The sequence below is a fragment of the Sciurus carolinensis genome, chromosome 16, assembly GCF_902686445.1.
Source record: "Sciurus carolinensis chromosome 16, mSciCar1.2, whole genome shotgun sequence".
In the NCBI taxonomy this organism is placed as follows: domain Eukaryota; kingdom Metazoa; phylum Chordata; class Mammalia; order Rodentia; family Sciuridae; genus Sciurus; species Sciurus carolinensis.
The window spans coordinates 5,561,423-5,577,739 of NC_062228.1; the positions used below are offsets into that span (position 1 = coordinate 5,561,423).

Here is a 16,317-nt window from a genome sequence, read left to right on the forward strand (position 1 = left end):
TGAGATAAGCTTGATGAACTCCAGAAACCCCAAGAAGAGAGCTGCCCTTGTGGAAAGCATAGGTTTCCCAAGAGCTGCGCAGCAGCTGCTACTGAAGTAATCATTCCTAGAAGGGATGGCGCGCTTCCTGTGTGCCAGCCAGCCTGGCACAGCCTCGCTCTGAACACTCCAGCCGCCCTGGGGGCAAGTAATGTTCTTATGACCAGAATAATAGAGTGCTCGTTCTCTTGGCCAGGTCATAGCAGAGGTAGTCTAGACCCAGACAGGGCTGGGGATCCGAACATGTGGGGCAAGAAATATTAAAATCCTTCAGAATGCAGGGCTTGGCACGCAGGAGATGGTCAATAAAAACGTGTTGAATGAATGAGCATTTTCAAGGGCTCTGGAAGGTGAGGGCCTTAGAACAGGGAGTGTCCTTTGTCCCAGGCTGAGGGTACCTGTTGCATAAAGCACTCAACAAATTAACTAACATTTGTGGAGTCGATGCCTCTCTAACAGGGCAGAAAACCACTGAGGTTGGTTTCGATGCCTCTCTTAACAGGGCAGAAAACCACTGAGGTTGGTTTCAACTGTGCCCTTGGAGACCACTCTGTCTCTAGCAGGCTGGAGACCCATCAACTTAGAGCAAGCAATGAGCCTAGAGTCTTGGCTGTGCACTATTGAAGCAAATCTGAAATAGCCTTTGATTTCTCAGGTATTAATAAAGTCTTGATTGATGTGCAGAATGGAAACACTGTGAATCATCTTGACTATTTCAGAGTTAAGGATTGTACAGTTTCTAAGTGTATTTGTGCTCCGGTCACTTGGGGGCTCTGTGTGGGCTGGTGAGCTCTTTGGTCAGGTGTTCAGGTGGGCAGGCAGTGACCAAGGCCAGCTGGGGACTTCCTCAGACCCGACTGCCCGTTGGATGCACGCACCTACCGTCAGGGACGCAAGTGCCTGTCAACAGAAGCAGCTGCTCTTGGGAGCTACTTCCAGGGAGAAGGAAGAGGGGAGAGGAATTGAAGCTCTGGAAAGGCGTCCAGTCTCTGAAACATTGTACAAGTAAAGAAACCTTGTGGTCACCACCGAGACCCTCGGAGGAGGCACTGTCCATCACCTCGCCAAGCTAGCATGGCTCTCGTAAGTTCCTCTTTTTGTTTCTGGTCTTTTCCTCCTACAGGTAGTTCTTTAACAGGATCATAGCACACATAAAACATGCCCGCTAATTTTTAAATTGATATTATATGAGGCAGCTTGACACAGATTCACGTGGTCTTCAGAACCATAATTTTTTATGACTAGATAAAATTTTTCCTGTTAAAAGGTGAAAAGCCCACAGTCTAGAGGCGGCACACTTGGGTTCACGTAGTTCCGCCACTTCCCAGTGGTGTGCCCTCAACAAGTCACTTAGCCTCTGTGCATTTGTTTCCTTGTCTGTAAAACGGGTGCTGCGAGGACCTGCTGAGGTCCTGCTCAGAAGGCTGTTAGGATTAAATGGTTCAATATATTAAAATCATTAGAATAAGGCCCAGCACACAGCAGTGGCAAACTCAGTGTTTATTCACTAAAGAGTAACTTTTTTGTTTAACCCTTGCTACCCTTTCGTTGGCTACTTCTAGTTTCTAGAACAAAAAGGGCTTTCAGTTTGGTTCTCCCTGCAGAAAATTGGTCACAGCTATCAGAACCACAGCAATGAATCAGCCAAGGACGTGACTATCTAAGAGTTCCCTTGAGCCCCTCTTGTGACAGTGACATCTTCAACCCACAGCAACCTCACGCAGAGCCGCTCTCAGGGCCTGCTGCCTCAGAGGCTCCAGGCCCCTGCTTATAGTGGACTCCACTTCTACTGGGGGACAGACAGAAACTGAACACCTACTGTGTTCCAGTAAGAGGATCTGGTCTGAATACGTGTTCCATTCGCCCACACAAGGTTATTTCATAAAGATTTGAACTAAGACTCAAAATCAGGCGAATTCACCTGCAAAATCCAGAGCAGTGATTTCTCTTGATTAAGCGGGATACGGGCGGATTCCAGGCCTATCCCAAAAGAGACTCATGAGCTGAGCCTGAGAGCCCCAGGAGTCACCCCCTCAGATGGGAGCATATGACCTGCCCTGCCTGGGGCCCTGAGCTGAGGCTGTGACACACATTGTCCCACTTACAAAGGTCACCTGGATCAAGGGTTGTTTATCTGGTTGGAAGGCCGTGGGAAACTAATGGGGAAAGGCCTTCCCCTCCCCTGGGTTTAAGACTTGGGCAATCCATCGGATTACCAGACTCATGTTGACTCTGCCTGTGCACCATAAAACAGGGCGAGGTGTGAGCAGACGGCAGGCAAATCAAACAGAACGAGTGTACTTTAGACTTCCCAGAGGCCCCAAGGGCTCAGCTTCTAACCCAGGAAAACAAACACTCGACACGCCACCTCCCTCGTTGATAGGACTCCTAGGAGGTTCCTTCCTCTGGGTGGTGAGACCTGGAAAAGAGCTAGCTTCTTCATGTCCAGTTTTTAATGGAAACAAGTATATTTTCCACGAAATGTTACCTTCATGAATAACTGTCCCATAATCTGCCCCTCTGTTAACACAGGCAACCAAGACTCAGAGAGAATACTTGTTCAAGGCTACACAGGGGATATCCAGGGTCAACCCTCGCCCCAAATGCACTCTTTCTGAAGCACGTTTTGACTGCTGGGATTCATTGTCTCTGTGAGCACTGAGTGGGCGCAGGGGAGGCATGAGCCAACTGGGGTCAGTGGGTGGACTCCAGTCACCCATGCCTCTGTGTAAACTCCCCACAGCTGCTCTTCCAGCAGGGAGACTGCAATGAGTTCGTGCTCAGTGATATGGGAAGAAACACCTCTAAACCTTGCCCCAAAATAAGCAAACAAAGTGGGCCGGGTGGGTCTGAGCAAAAGGTGGTGCTCGGGTATGCATCTAGAATGACCCACGAAGGCCCATGTGCTAAAGGCTTAGTTAGTCCCAGTCCAAAGTGCTACTGGGACACAGTGGAAACTTAAAGAGGTGAGGCCTAGGGAGAGGTCTTCTGGCCACTGAAGGGGATCATAGGACCCTGCCCCTTCCTCTGTCCCTTTCATTCCCATCCATGAAGTGAGGAGTTTGCTTTGCCAGGAGCTCTTGTCACGTGAAGTTCCACCACAGGCCCGAAGCAATGGGGCCAATCAGATCAATCCCAAACTGAGCCAAATCCATTCTTCTTTATAAGCTGATTGCCTCAGGTATTTGGTTACAGTAATGGAAAGCTGACTCACAGAAATGGATATTCAAGACACACCTCGACCTCTCCTGAAATCTACCTGCTGCTCCATCCTCACTCACTCCAGTCAAAACAATTCATTGCTGCTCATCCGTATTGCTTCACCTTCTGAGACTCCTTGTTCTTTACAACGACACCTCCTTTCAGTCACCCAGAATCAACATCCTCTCTCCCAACCCCACATCCATTCCGTACCCACACCTTCCGATCTTAAAATTTGGACATCTATCTCCATATTTCCTTTTCTGGACCTTATGGCAAAAAAGCCAGCTCAGCTCAAGGTCACCTGCCCCTGGATCGCCCACACCAGGAATGGATAGTCTCATCCGTGGATACCAGGACTTTTATATCTTTTTTTAAGATGGACACAATACCTTTATTTTATTTATTTATTTTTTGATGTGGTACTGAGGATCGAACCCAGTGCCTCACACTTGCTAGGCAGGCACTCTCTCACTGAGCCACGACCCCAGCCCAACTTTTATGTTTTTATGCCACCTCTGTCAAGGGACTACACAGAGTAGCGTGCCACCTCGCCTATGAGTTAAGAAGCGCAGCACGTGGCTCACAATGTCGACAGCCCTGAAGTCAATGCCATTGGGATGATGTGTGGTCAGCCGAGATGCAGGATTTCCAGAGTCCCAGCCAGGGCAAGAGGACATTAGAAACGATGAACTGAGTGTCCAGACGAGGGTGAAGAGCTCCCTGGTGGCAGCAGTTAGGGACCAGTCAAGACTCCCCACCTGTCTCCTCTCAGAACATTTTGCAGTGATCCAGGGAAGTTTTTTTTTTTTAATTTATTAGCTGCTTAATTTATTTCTTTCCCCAAAAGGAAAGAAAACAGGAAAGTCCCACCCAACAGCCTATATCAATGACAATAAACAAACAGGTCCTCAGCTTGCCCCAGAGGCCACTGATCACTCCCAACACTTCTTGCCTCTTCTTACCTTCATTCATTCATTCATTGATTTATTCACCCAGGGGTCACTGTGTTGGGGCCTAACAATATCACCCTTAAAGACAAATAGTCCCTGACTTCATGGAACTTACCACCTGGGACAGAGGTCCTCAAACCTGAGTCCCGCTAGAAACTGAAAAATGCCAAAGCCCGGGCCCCATCCCAAAGTCTCATTTAATTGGTCTGGGAAGAGGCCAGTAGGCACTGGTGACCATTTTTCAGTCTCTGCAGGTGATTCCAGAATGCATCCAGGGTTGAGGACCACTGATGTAGGGTGGTGATTCTCGGTTGGAGTGGTTTTGTTCCCCAGGTAAAGTTTATCAATGCCCCTAAACAACACTGGGGTTGTGGGTGGAGGCCAGGTGTTATGGCTTGGATGTGAGGAATCCCCCAAAGCTCTTGTATTATGCAGGAATATTCAGAGGTGAAACGACTGGACTGTGGGAGCTGCATCCTAATCAGTCCGTCCTAGTTTGAATGGACTGACTGGATGGAACAGGCAGGTGAGATGGCTGGAAGAAGGGGGTCCCTGGGGCGTGGCGTAGGAGGGTTCATCGCCCCTGTGTCCCCTTCCCCTTCTCTCTGCTTCCTGGCCGCCACGAATGGAACAGCACTCTTCCACCACACCCTTCCGCCGTGATGTGCTGCCTCACCTTGGGCCCCAAGAAATGGAGTGGGCTTGGGGACTAAACCTCTGAAACTGTGAGCCACCTCAATGTTTTTCTCCTCTAAGTTGTTCTCATCAGGAATTTTGGTCACAGTGATAAAAACCTAACGAACACATCAGAGGTGTTTTTCAATATCCTCAAGGCACAGGGCAGACCCACCACAGGGAATGATCCAGCCTCAAAGATCAGTCAGCAGTGCCAAGGTTGAAACACCTGGTCCAGGGAGAAGATAAACATTACAAAAATAACTAACAATATTGATGAGTGTCATCAACAGAAAAGTTCTGAGATCTGTGGGCCATTGTCAACGTTTACGAAGAATCCAAGTCTCTCCTGAGAGAATATTCTCTGGAAGAGAATTTGGGCAGGAAAGAGAAGGCACTTGACCACCTCTGTCACTGTACGAACTCCTGTTAGGCTATCTGGTTTGCTGTTCTGTCCCCCACACTTAAAACAGTGCTGAGCACACTGTGTTTGCCAAGTGAATATTTGCCAAATGATAAAATCACCAACTGTCTCTACAAAAGTATCATAGTCCAAGGATGCCACAACTTGTCCCCTGGCTTAGCGTCAATGCCCTGCCAGTACTGGCTTCCTGGCCTGTGTCTTGCCTCTCCCCTGACCTGTGCCGTGTCCTTCCATCTTTGTGACCCATTGACCCATAGAGCCTCCCTCTTCATGCCAAGGGTATCTCTGAGTCTATTCTTCCTTTGCTTCACAGCCTCAGTGGTTTCCAACAGCCATAGAATCAGATGGGAGTTTGTAACCCAGCCCGTCACCCCAGGATGCATGACCTGATTCTAATCTACGTGTCAACTCCCCTCTGCTTTCTTGTGGTCACAGGTGATCACAGCTGACTTCCCACGTGGGCTTCTCACTCACATCCCTTCCACCATTCCTTGACCTTTTAATTTTTGAGACCCATTTCTTAGAAAAGAGAATTGTGCAATGAACTACATACCCATCTTCCAGCTACCAGAATCATCAATATTTTCTGACCAATTACCAACAGTTTTTCTCTTTCAACAGTATCTTATGTTATTCAATATCTGGTGTTATGGAGATGTGATTCACCTATCAGGCAATTCACCATTTAAAGTCTACCGCCCCACAGTTCTTAGATGATCACAGAGTTGTGCACACATTGCCACGGCTTTAGAATATTATCATGCTATGAATTAGAAGTTCCATGACCATTGATGCCATTCCCTGCTTCTCTCCCGTCCCCCCACCTATCCTTTCTCCCCACCTCCTTCCCTCAGAATCATTTATTGACTTTCCTTTCTGCCTATTCTGGACGGCTGCAGTAATTTAATAAACCTCACATTTAATACCATGTTACCTATAAACCTGTCAACCTGTCAATATAGACCACTCATAGATGAGGCCATTCTCAAAATGTAGTATCTTTACAAACCTGGTAAAATCAACACTTCTTTAAGATTATCTCACACCCAAAATGTATTCAAATTTCCTACGTTTTTCAAACACACCTTCTTGCAGTTGATCAGACTCAAGATCAAACCAGGTCTTCCCACCACCTGTGGTTTTTACCCCTCTGAAGGCTCTTCCACTCTGCAAAATGCAGTTCTAGCCTTTCCTGTGCCCATTCTTTGTTGAAGAACCTGGGGGACATTTGTCCTTTAGACTATCCTGCATTCGTGCGTGAGGAATTGCTTCCTTATGCTGCTGTTCCCCTTGCTTCCTGTCCCCACTATTTCCCTGTGCAGTTAGATCTAGAAGTTAGGTTAGAGCTGGGTTCAGCAGGTTTTTCGTGGCAAGAATGCCTTCCAGGGTTGCCAGGAGCTCCTATTCTATCACATCATGGGTCTGAAGCCCCACGTCAAGTGATTTCAACTAACCAATGTGTTCAGACTCCACCAGCCTCACTGTCCATCATGACATTTACCATCAACCTTTCGATCTTTACACTGATGATTGTCACCTTCATTTATTATTTTATTTTTTATTTTAAAAATGGTTATTTTCTAATTTTATCATTTCTCTTGCATTCATTTGCTAGAATCATGAAGAATGACAAAATTTCAGATTGCATTCATTGGCCTTATTATTAGTATTAATATCATTTTTGTTATTCTTATCAGTTTGAACTCTCATATGTATGTTGAGAATTAAAAACTAAAGTATATGTGAATATCATTAGGAACCAAGATTTTCTGCAACCAGGAAAATAAGTGCAAGTCTAATATTGAAGAAGTTAGGCAAGTTTTGTCATCATAAACTTAAATTAAAAGTACCAATATGAATTCATGACTTATTTTCCTCTTTCTAAGCATCCTCTGTTCCCTAGGTCTATCCCTCAAAAAGCTCTAGAAGCGATGATAATCCATTGAACACTCTAAGTGCCCATATTATGGTCTCTAATGCCTTTTTCTCAAAAAAGAATCATGGCTCCTTCAAGAAATAGACATTTTAAATTTTGGATGTGGGAGGATGTGGGAAAAAAACATTTTTTACACTGTTGGTGGTATTATAAATTAGTACAATCACTATGGAAATCAGCATGGAGTTTCCTCAAAAGACCAGGCATGAAACCACCATATGACCCAGCTCTACCACTCCTTGGAATTTATCCAAAGAATTAGAGTCAGTATACTATAGTGATATATGCATACCTTGTTTATAGTAGCACCACTCACAATAGCCAAACCGTGGAACCAGCCATAAAGAAAATATGCTGTATATACACACTGGAGTTTTATTCAGCCATAAAGAAGAATGAAATTATGTCATTTGCAGAAAAATGGATGAAACTTGAGACTATTATGTTAAGGAAAACAAGCCAAAATCAGAAGGTCAAGGGTGGTGTGTTTTCTCTCATATGTGGAAGCTGGAAAGGAAAAAAGAAAACAAAAGGTGGGGTGGGGAGATCTCATGAAAATTAGAAGGAGGTCAGTAAAGTACAGGAAAGGGAGTGGGGAAGGGAGAGGGGTGAAGGGGCAGACTAGGAAACGACATTGGCCAAACTACATTGTTATACCATGTGCATGCATGAATGTGAAACAGCAAATCCCACCATTATGTACAGCTATAATGCACCAATAAAAAACAGGGAGAAAAAGACTACAATGAGTCGCTACACTCTCCCTAGAATAAGGGTGTACTTCCAGTGGGGTGCTGGGGCTGGCCTGCACTGCCTTCGGCCGCTTGTTAAATATGCATGATCAGGACCTTTACACCATCACCAAGCTTGAGGTGCTACAGGTATTCACCAGTTTTTGTTAATAAGTTAAATTTTTGAAGTACAGTTAATGTTGCACAGATTGGTCACAAATAGTTCCCCAAACATCAGAGATTTGTTCTTCCAGATTCTTTCTTTTTAATGACCATATTCATCTATTCATTTTTCATATGAACCTATTGTATTTTTTCTCAAATTCATATTTATAAATAAAACTGGAATCCAGTTGTCTCTGGGATTGAGGGACTGGTTCCAGGACCCCTGTGGATACCAAAATCTGTGGATGCTTAATCTGTGGCTGCTTAAAATGGCATTGTTGTTGCATATATCAAACATATATCTTCCCATATATTTTCATCATATCTAGATTACTTATAATATCTAATACAATGCAAACTCTTTGAAAATTGTTATACTGTATTATCAAGTGAAGAGGAGGAGGAGGAGGAAGAGAAGGAGGAGGAGGAGGAAGAGAAGGAGGAGGAGGAGGAAGTGAAGGAGGAGGAGGAGGAAGAGGGATGAGGAGAAAAAGAAGTCTGCATATGTTCAGTACACGTCATTTTTTTTTCAAGTATATTTGACCCCCAGTGCTTGAGTCTGCAGCTGTGAACCCACAAGTTCAAAGAGCCATCTGTACAGAGATGACTCTAATTCAGCATTCAACTGAGTTCTGATGACCATGAAAACCCACACTGACCTTAGGACACAGGTGGAATGACACAAGATGGATGTGGGAATGGCAGGGGAGGTGGGCACTGAGGACATTAGCCCATCTAAAAGGACTAGACCCAGTGAGTCTGGGAGCCTTATATTTGAGTGTGTTATTTCATGCCTGAGATCTCAAGGTAACGTAGGTCTTTCTTTGAGTAGACTGTGTGGGTTTTTTTAGAGCAATTTTAGAGTTACAGAAAAATCAGGAATGTAGTACATGAGAGAGTTCATATCCTTTGCCTATGGTTTATCCTATTAACATCTTCCATCAGGATGCTACATTTTCCACAACTAATGTCAACACAGTATTTTTAACTAAAGTCCACATTTTATTGGGATTTCAGTACTTTCCTTTTTAAGCTCAGGGTGCCATCTTGGGCACTCCTTATATTTAATCATCATGACGCCTTAGGCTCCTCTTGGCTGTGACAGTTTCTCAGTCATTTCCTTGTGCTTGATCACCTGATGGAACAGTGAGTGTTGGGTTTCTCCTCTGCTCTTCCCCACTTGCCACCCTGCATCCTTGGAAAGGAGGTCACTATATGCAGTCCACACTTCAGGACTGAGTGGTCCTCACCTCCTTTAGGACAGAGAATCTACATAAATTATTTACAATTCTGTGTAGAAGATTTTATTCTCCTCACTTATTAATTCAGTCAGTCACTTACTTATATCAGTATGTTCATGAATATTTATTTTATACTTTGGAATATAATCCAATACTACTTTATTTTAGTGCCCAAGTTTTTCCAGCTTTAGTCATTTAGAGCTTTTTTCTGTTAGCTCCTGCAAAAACGTTATCTTTTCCCCATTTTACAGATACGGAAATGAAGCTACAGAAAGAATATCAAGTTCCCAATGTCACCCACCTAACAAGAGAAGAAGTACTATTTGAACCTACCTCCACAAGATTCTAAAATGCATGTTTGTTTATGCTTCCTACCCACCATACTCTATGTAAATACAGTCAACCTTTGTAAATCAATAACCAGTATATATTCACCTGATGGAGATATTTAAGACAGTAACATTGAGACCACCATTATTGAGAAACTTCCTTAGTTATTTAAAAACTTTCATTAAATTAAATATACACACAGAAAAGTGCCTCCAAAACATAAGTGTACAGTTTACTAAATATCCAGGTTAACCTACCCATGCAACCAGCCCTCAATCAAGAAACAACATGACCAACTCACCAGAAATCTTCCTGTGCCTCTTTCCCATCCTCCTTAACCCCCAGCAACTGTATCCTGACTTCTAAAGACACGGATTTTTTGCTTTAAAAACATGGACTCATGTATGAGTCATCCGTGGCTTGATTCTTTGGCTCATTTTCCCATGTCTTCACATGGTTTGGTTAGTGAATTTTTTAAAAAGATTTCAATCATATATTTACAAGAAAGGTTACAAGCAAAGTAACACTTGTAAAAACATGCTAAGTAACTGCATAAAACTAGTACAGTACAATATAAAAAGTAAATTTACTTAAGATTAACAGAAGGGAAAACTACTTAGAAATGTGGCTTAGTTCCCCTCCCTATTCTTACCTATGATTTGATCTCCCAAAGGCAGCCTTATTAATGTCCCTGAGAGACTTTTACACAAGAAACCTGCCTCCTGACTGACAGGGTGCCATTCTTACCAACACACAGTCAAAAACTTAGCTCCCTCTAACATACAATGTTACAAGATGCTGCTTGCCAAATTGACTAAAATACTGCTCATAAATCCGAAAGATCTGTGATTTACACACATTCTCCATTTTTTTCTGTCACATTAACAATCACTGCCACTGACCAGGTGTCTCACACCAGGGATAGCAAGCCCTTGGCACCATGCCACAGTCTTTCTCACGTGGCCATGGACATCGTTAAATGAATGCAGGCTCCATCTTGGCCTCTCTTCAGCCCAGCACTTCCCTCCAACAAGAAGGAAGCTATTTACTGACTTTACTCGTGCCCAGAACACTGGAGTCACTTTCTACTTGGCTCCCGGCTTTCCCTGCTTTGTTTTTAGGCTTCTCACTTTTATCACATCTCTCTCCTACTTGTGAACCTACTCTGGCTCCCACTTACCTGATAGGTAGTAGACAAAGTCCCCTGCCTGAGTTTCAATACCAGTTATAATTTGCCTACACCCAATCAAGCTTTCCATATTCCCCAACCTCAGAACCCACTTCTCTTCCAGTTGGCTGGCTCCTTCACCATCTCACGCATGTCCTCCATAACCCATACTATTTGTTCCCACCTATCCCTCTAACCATTTATTCAACCCATTCTTCCAATGGCATTTTATTAAGCACCTATTATGTGCCATGCTCCCTTCTAGATCATGGGCAATAGAGAATCAGAAAACCATCCAAATCCCTAACCCATAGAGCCTGCACTACAGAGAAAGATGGGTAAATCCAAAAAACGAACATATGTACATGGTGTCTCGTGTTGGTGGGTGTAGTGAAGCAGCATAGTAGTGACTGGGAATGTCATTTCCTGCCTGCCACACTCTGTGTGGAGGTCAGAGGGCAACTGTGAGGGTGTCACAGTTGAGCGGCTATCCAGAGAGGGAAAAACCTACCAGGCACAGTGCAAAGCAGGTGCAAAGGTCCTCAGCCAGGAGCATAATTATCAGAACATGCCAAGGTCATTTTAGCCAGAGCAGAGTAAGTGAGGGGGAGAACAATGGGAGGCAAATCTGAGCAGTAGTTCAAGACTAGTTAATGTGGGACCTTTAGATCAGTGGCTCTCTCCTTAGACAATTACCCCCATGCCCCATCCTGGGGACACCTGACAATGTCCAACAGTATTTTTGGTTATCACAAGTGTGACGTGCGACTGGCATCTAGTGAACAGAGGCCAGGGACGCTGCGGACCGCAGCACAGTGCACGGGACCAGCCCGGCGTCAACGCCCGTCTGACCTCGAGATTTAACCGCACCCAGCTCGAGAAGCCCTGCTTTCTGCCTTGGCGGAGGCTGGGGTCTCGCTGTACAATGAATTGAAATGCCATCAGAAAGTGCTGAACAGAGGAGGGAACTGAGCTGACTTAGGTTTGAAAGGATCAGTGTAGATACTGCGGAGTGAATCACAACTGAAATAGTGACAGCAAAGGCCACCACTGCGGAGCACTCCCTGTATTTGAAGCACTGTGCTGACCGCCTGCCCTAAGCTATCCTGGCATTTCCTTCACTGTCTCTACCACCGCCTGCCGTCGTATTGAATGTTGGCCCACTAATTTTTATAGCTTTGCCTCTCCCCTTGCCAAGCTCCATGAGTCCAAGAACTTTGCCTGCTCAATCTCCAGCACCCACTGCCCCATGTACCCTGGGTATCCTCTATTGTGTGAATAAACAAGCGGGTCCCAGTTCAGATGAGGGAAGCACATTTCTGTGGCTGTGACCTGAACCACAGCTATGAGCAAATGTGTTTCCCAGGACCATAATCTCCAAGTTTGGTGAAGATCTCCAGAAAGGAAATCTCGAGGATAACATTCTGGGTGAGTTTTCTAAGTAGCTATTGCTGCAGCTTGCTCTCCTCTACCTGTATGTATTCATTTATTCATATTGTGTGCCCACTCTGTGCCAGGCACTGAGGACATACGAATGAGGAGGAAGATGTCCTCCCCCTCACTCTTCGGCTCAGCCTGAGATGAAAGCACAACCACAGAGCAGGTGGCTCACACAACAAGTCCATTCTCCCTCAGTTGTTAGCCTAAGTCTCAGACCGAGTGCCAGCATGGCCAAGTTCTGGTACAGGCTGTCTTGGCCTGAAGATGGCCACCTCCTCACTGTGTCCTCACACAAGGCAGAGGAAGAGGGAGAGCGAGTGTGCTTTGTGGTGTCTCTTCTTTCGGGGCAGCTGTCCTATCAGGAAGGCCCGCCTCAGTGTCTCATCTGAAGTAATCACCTCCAGAGGCCCGTCTCCTAGCGCCATCACCCGCGGCTGGGGCTTCCGCGTATGAATTTGTGGGGAACACGGTTCCGTCCATAGCATCGTCCTCACAAGTTTACAGTCCAGTCCTGAACACAGACATCACGCACATGAATGATGCCTGTGGCAAGTGCCAAAAGGAACTAAAACGAGTCTGTGAGGGGCGATTGGGGTGGCGCTGATCACAGGAGACTCTCCCAAGGGAGTCACTTGCAAACATTAACCACTCGGGAAAGCAGCTCATTCATAATGTGCACACCGACTGCATGTCGAGACGATTCCCTCGATACATTGCATTAAATAAAAGGTATTAGTAAAATTATTTTTACCTATTTCTCTTTCTACTGAAAATTTTAAGCTGTGACTTGTGCCCTCTCTCTCTCTCTCTCACTCTGTGTGTGTGTGTGTGTGTGTGTGTGTGTGTGTGTGTGTGTGTGCTACCCCTGGCCTTTTTCTTCCTGCTAAAGACACTAGTGGGTAAGGAGAAAGAATGACACCCCAAAGAGCTAAGGTGGGGTGGGTTGGGACAGAAGGCAACCCGCCAGGAATAGAGAAGGTGAGTTGGTAGAAAGGGCTAAGTGGCATTTTAATAATGGGCAGGCTGTGCCAGGTGCGGGGTGCTTGCCTGTAATCCCAGCTACTTGAGAGGCTGAGACAGAAGGATCCCAAGCCTGAACACCTTGGGTAACTTAGCAAGACCCTGTCTCAAAATAAAAACCGAAGAGGGCTGGGATGAGCTCAGTGGTAGAGCACCTCTAGAATCAATCCCCAGTACTGCAAAAAAATGAAATTAAGATTATAATAATAAGTAGAAATAATAGGTCAGGCCGTTTACAGTTTTCTTTCGATAAAAGCTGTAATTGGTGGTTATGGTTGTGTAACCTGTGATTCTGTTTCAAAAAACCACTGAATTGTACTCTGTAAAGGGTGAGTTTCGTTTATCAAGTAAATCCCAATAAAAAGATGAGACAGGACTAGGCAGTCTAATTTTACAACCCCAGATACACAGGAAAAGCCCTGAGTTTTCCAGCCAGTTACTCTCATCCAATCCATATGCAGCTTTTCTTTCTTTCCTTTTAAGTGTGCAGGTTGAGAGTGAGTAGGGACAGGAATCTGGCTGGTGGGGGTAAGAGCAAGATAGGACATAGGAGTCCACCTTCAGCAATCAGAGGTGACCTGGAAAGGTGAATTTGGGAACTGGAAAGCAGCCTGGGAGGGCTGTGGGTTGTCACATGGGGCTCAAGCCCACGATATCTCCACCTCATGGATATGGTGACTTCTGAGTCTCTGATTATCAGCAACAACAGCTGAGTTAAATCAAAAGAGTGAACTTCTACCTATAGTTATGCATCCATGTTAGAATGTCCTCATGTGATGCAAAAGGGGACACTCTACCCTTCTGCCACCCCACATCTAGTGTTGCGTTGTTACCCAGGAGCAACCTGAGAGGGAGCTTTCTCTCTGGGGGTTACAGCACACAGTTTTCTCTGTGCAAAGACTCACGGTTAATTCAGAACATCTTTAGGCCCCAGCCACCACCAAATTATCTCCATTGACTTCTCTCTGCTCCACAATGGCCTGGGTGCTGCAGGTTGATAAGGAGCCAGGTGAGCCCCACACCTGGCTCGAGGGGCTTGCATCCAAAAGAGGACTCAGAGTCCACAGCCAGCGCTGTGAACTTTTTCCAATTCTGCAAAATTTATCATTGGTTATATTGGTGTTTGTTGTTTTCATTTTCCATCTCTGCTATTTGTTTTGAAGTGGGAAGAATTAAAAATGGAGATATTTCCATGATCTCTTTTCTGTGGACTCTGCACAAGAGGCACATTGAGGGTAAGTTGTCTGGGATGCTTGCCTCTCCCAATCTTCCTTCCTCAAATACTTTTGGTTTGGCTTCTTTTCCCTGTAGTTCAGGACAGATGGCCTTTATCACAAACTTCCAGAATGTGCATGGATGTGTTGGCTCCCTCTGTTGACTCTGCACCTGCCACACAGCCAAAACCTGTGCCACTGGGCAAAGAATTTCTTAGAAAACCTTTTAAGTTGATGAGTTATGACAAGTTGCAATATCAAGAGACCCAGAAGTCATCACCACGGCCCATCAACCCAGCATTAGCAAAACATGCAGGTACTTAGGAAATAACCCCAGAATTGGCATCTCCTAGGAGAGTGGTGGTCACCTGTTGCTTTTGCTGCTGAACCAGCCAGGATCTCTACAGTAAAAGAAAGACAAATTGGGTGATTTAGGAAAGTTCAATAAGGAACATAAGAGTCAAACCTCTAGGCAAGTTCCAGTTCAGATCTACACTCCAGGGTCTGCAGGGGCAAAAGAAGGAATTAATTCCTGAAGGTCATTACTATGACCTTCAGGCGAGGGTCATGGCAGCCCATAGTGACATTGTGGGAGGGCATCGGGGGGGAATAAACACTGTGATTCTTGTTCCTGCCTTTCTACAGCCTCCATGCTGTGGGTGGGGGTCAGCCATGAGGGCCAAGAGCAAGAGGAAAAGATAGCAGAGGAGGGCAGATGCCGTGTGGATCACCCATAGCCAACACATCAGCTCAGACTCCATCTCCCATCATTTTTCTGATAACACAACCCCCATCTGGTGTGGGGGAATGTTATGAGTTGAACTGTGTCTTTCAAAAAGAAATGTTGGAAGTTCTGGCCCCAGGTCCTGCAGAAAATGACCTCCTTTGGGAATGGGGTTGCTGCAGATGTAATTAGTTGGAGAAGAGTGGGCCCTTCATCCAGTGAGAATGGTGTCCTTATTTAAAACAACAGAAAAAGGAGTTTGTGCACAGACACAGAGGGAAGACAGCCATGTGAGCACAGAGGCTGTGATTAAGGAGATGCAGCCACAAGTCAAAGATAACCTGGGCACCCAGAAACCGGAAGAGGCAGGAAGGAGCCTCTCCCAGACACTTCAGACACCATGTGGCCCTACCAATAGCTTAATCTACAGGTCTGGCCTCCAGAACTACGAGACACTAAATTTCTGTTGTTTTAAGTTTGTGATACAGGTTGACCATTCCTAATCTGAAAATACAAAATCTGAATGCTACAAAATCCAAAAATTTTTGAGCACTTATATGATAATGTTAGTGGGAAATTTCACATCTGACACCACATGACAGATGGCAGTCAAAACAAAGGCACACAGAACACAGTTGTATGACATTATCTTCAGGCCACTTGTACCCAGCATATAGAAAACATAAATGACTTTCATCTTTAGACTTGGGTCCCACCACCAAGATATTTCCCCATGTACATGCAAATACTCCAGAATCTGAAACCCTCTGGTCCCAAGCATTTTGGATAAGGGATACTCAACCTGTACTTTGTGACTACAGCCCCAGGAGATGAAGTTACCCTTTCCTCCTATATGTGATCTTAGGTGACAGTCAACCCCACCCAAGCTAAGGAAAGGGGTACTTTTTCCCTCATTTGTTGATTTTGATCATTAAAAAATAGAGGGGTGGTAAAGACCTCAATTCAGATCCCAGCTTTGTCACTCACTGACCCAGTGGGACTGGGATGAGCTGGTCTAAGGAAAAGCTTGCCCTGGGGGCTGCCTTCTTGCCTGGA

At 45.2% G+C, this 16,317-nt stretch overlaps 1 protein-coding gene across 1 annotated transcript in view; it reads right to left on the bottom strand.

Annotated features, from left to right (window-relative positions):
• Nucleotides 1–16,317, bottom strand: part of Hsd17b2 (hydroxysteroid 17-beta dehydrogenase 2) — a 79,825-nt gene that overhangs the window by 42,087 nt on the left and 21,421 nt on the right. The gene's annotated exons all lie outside the window — the stretch shown is intronic.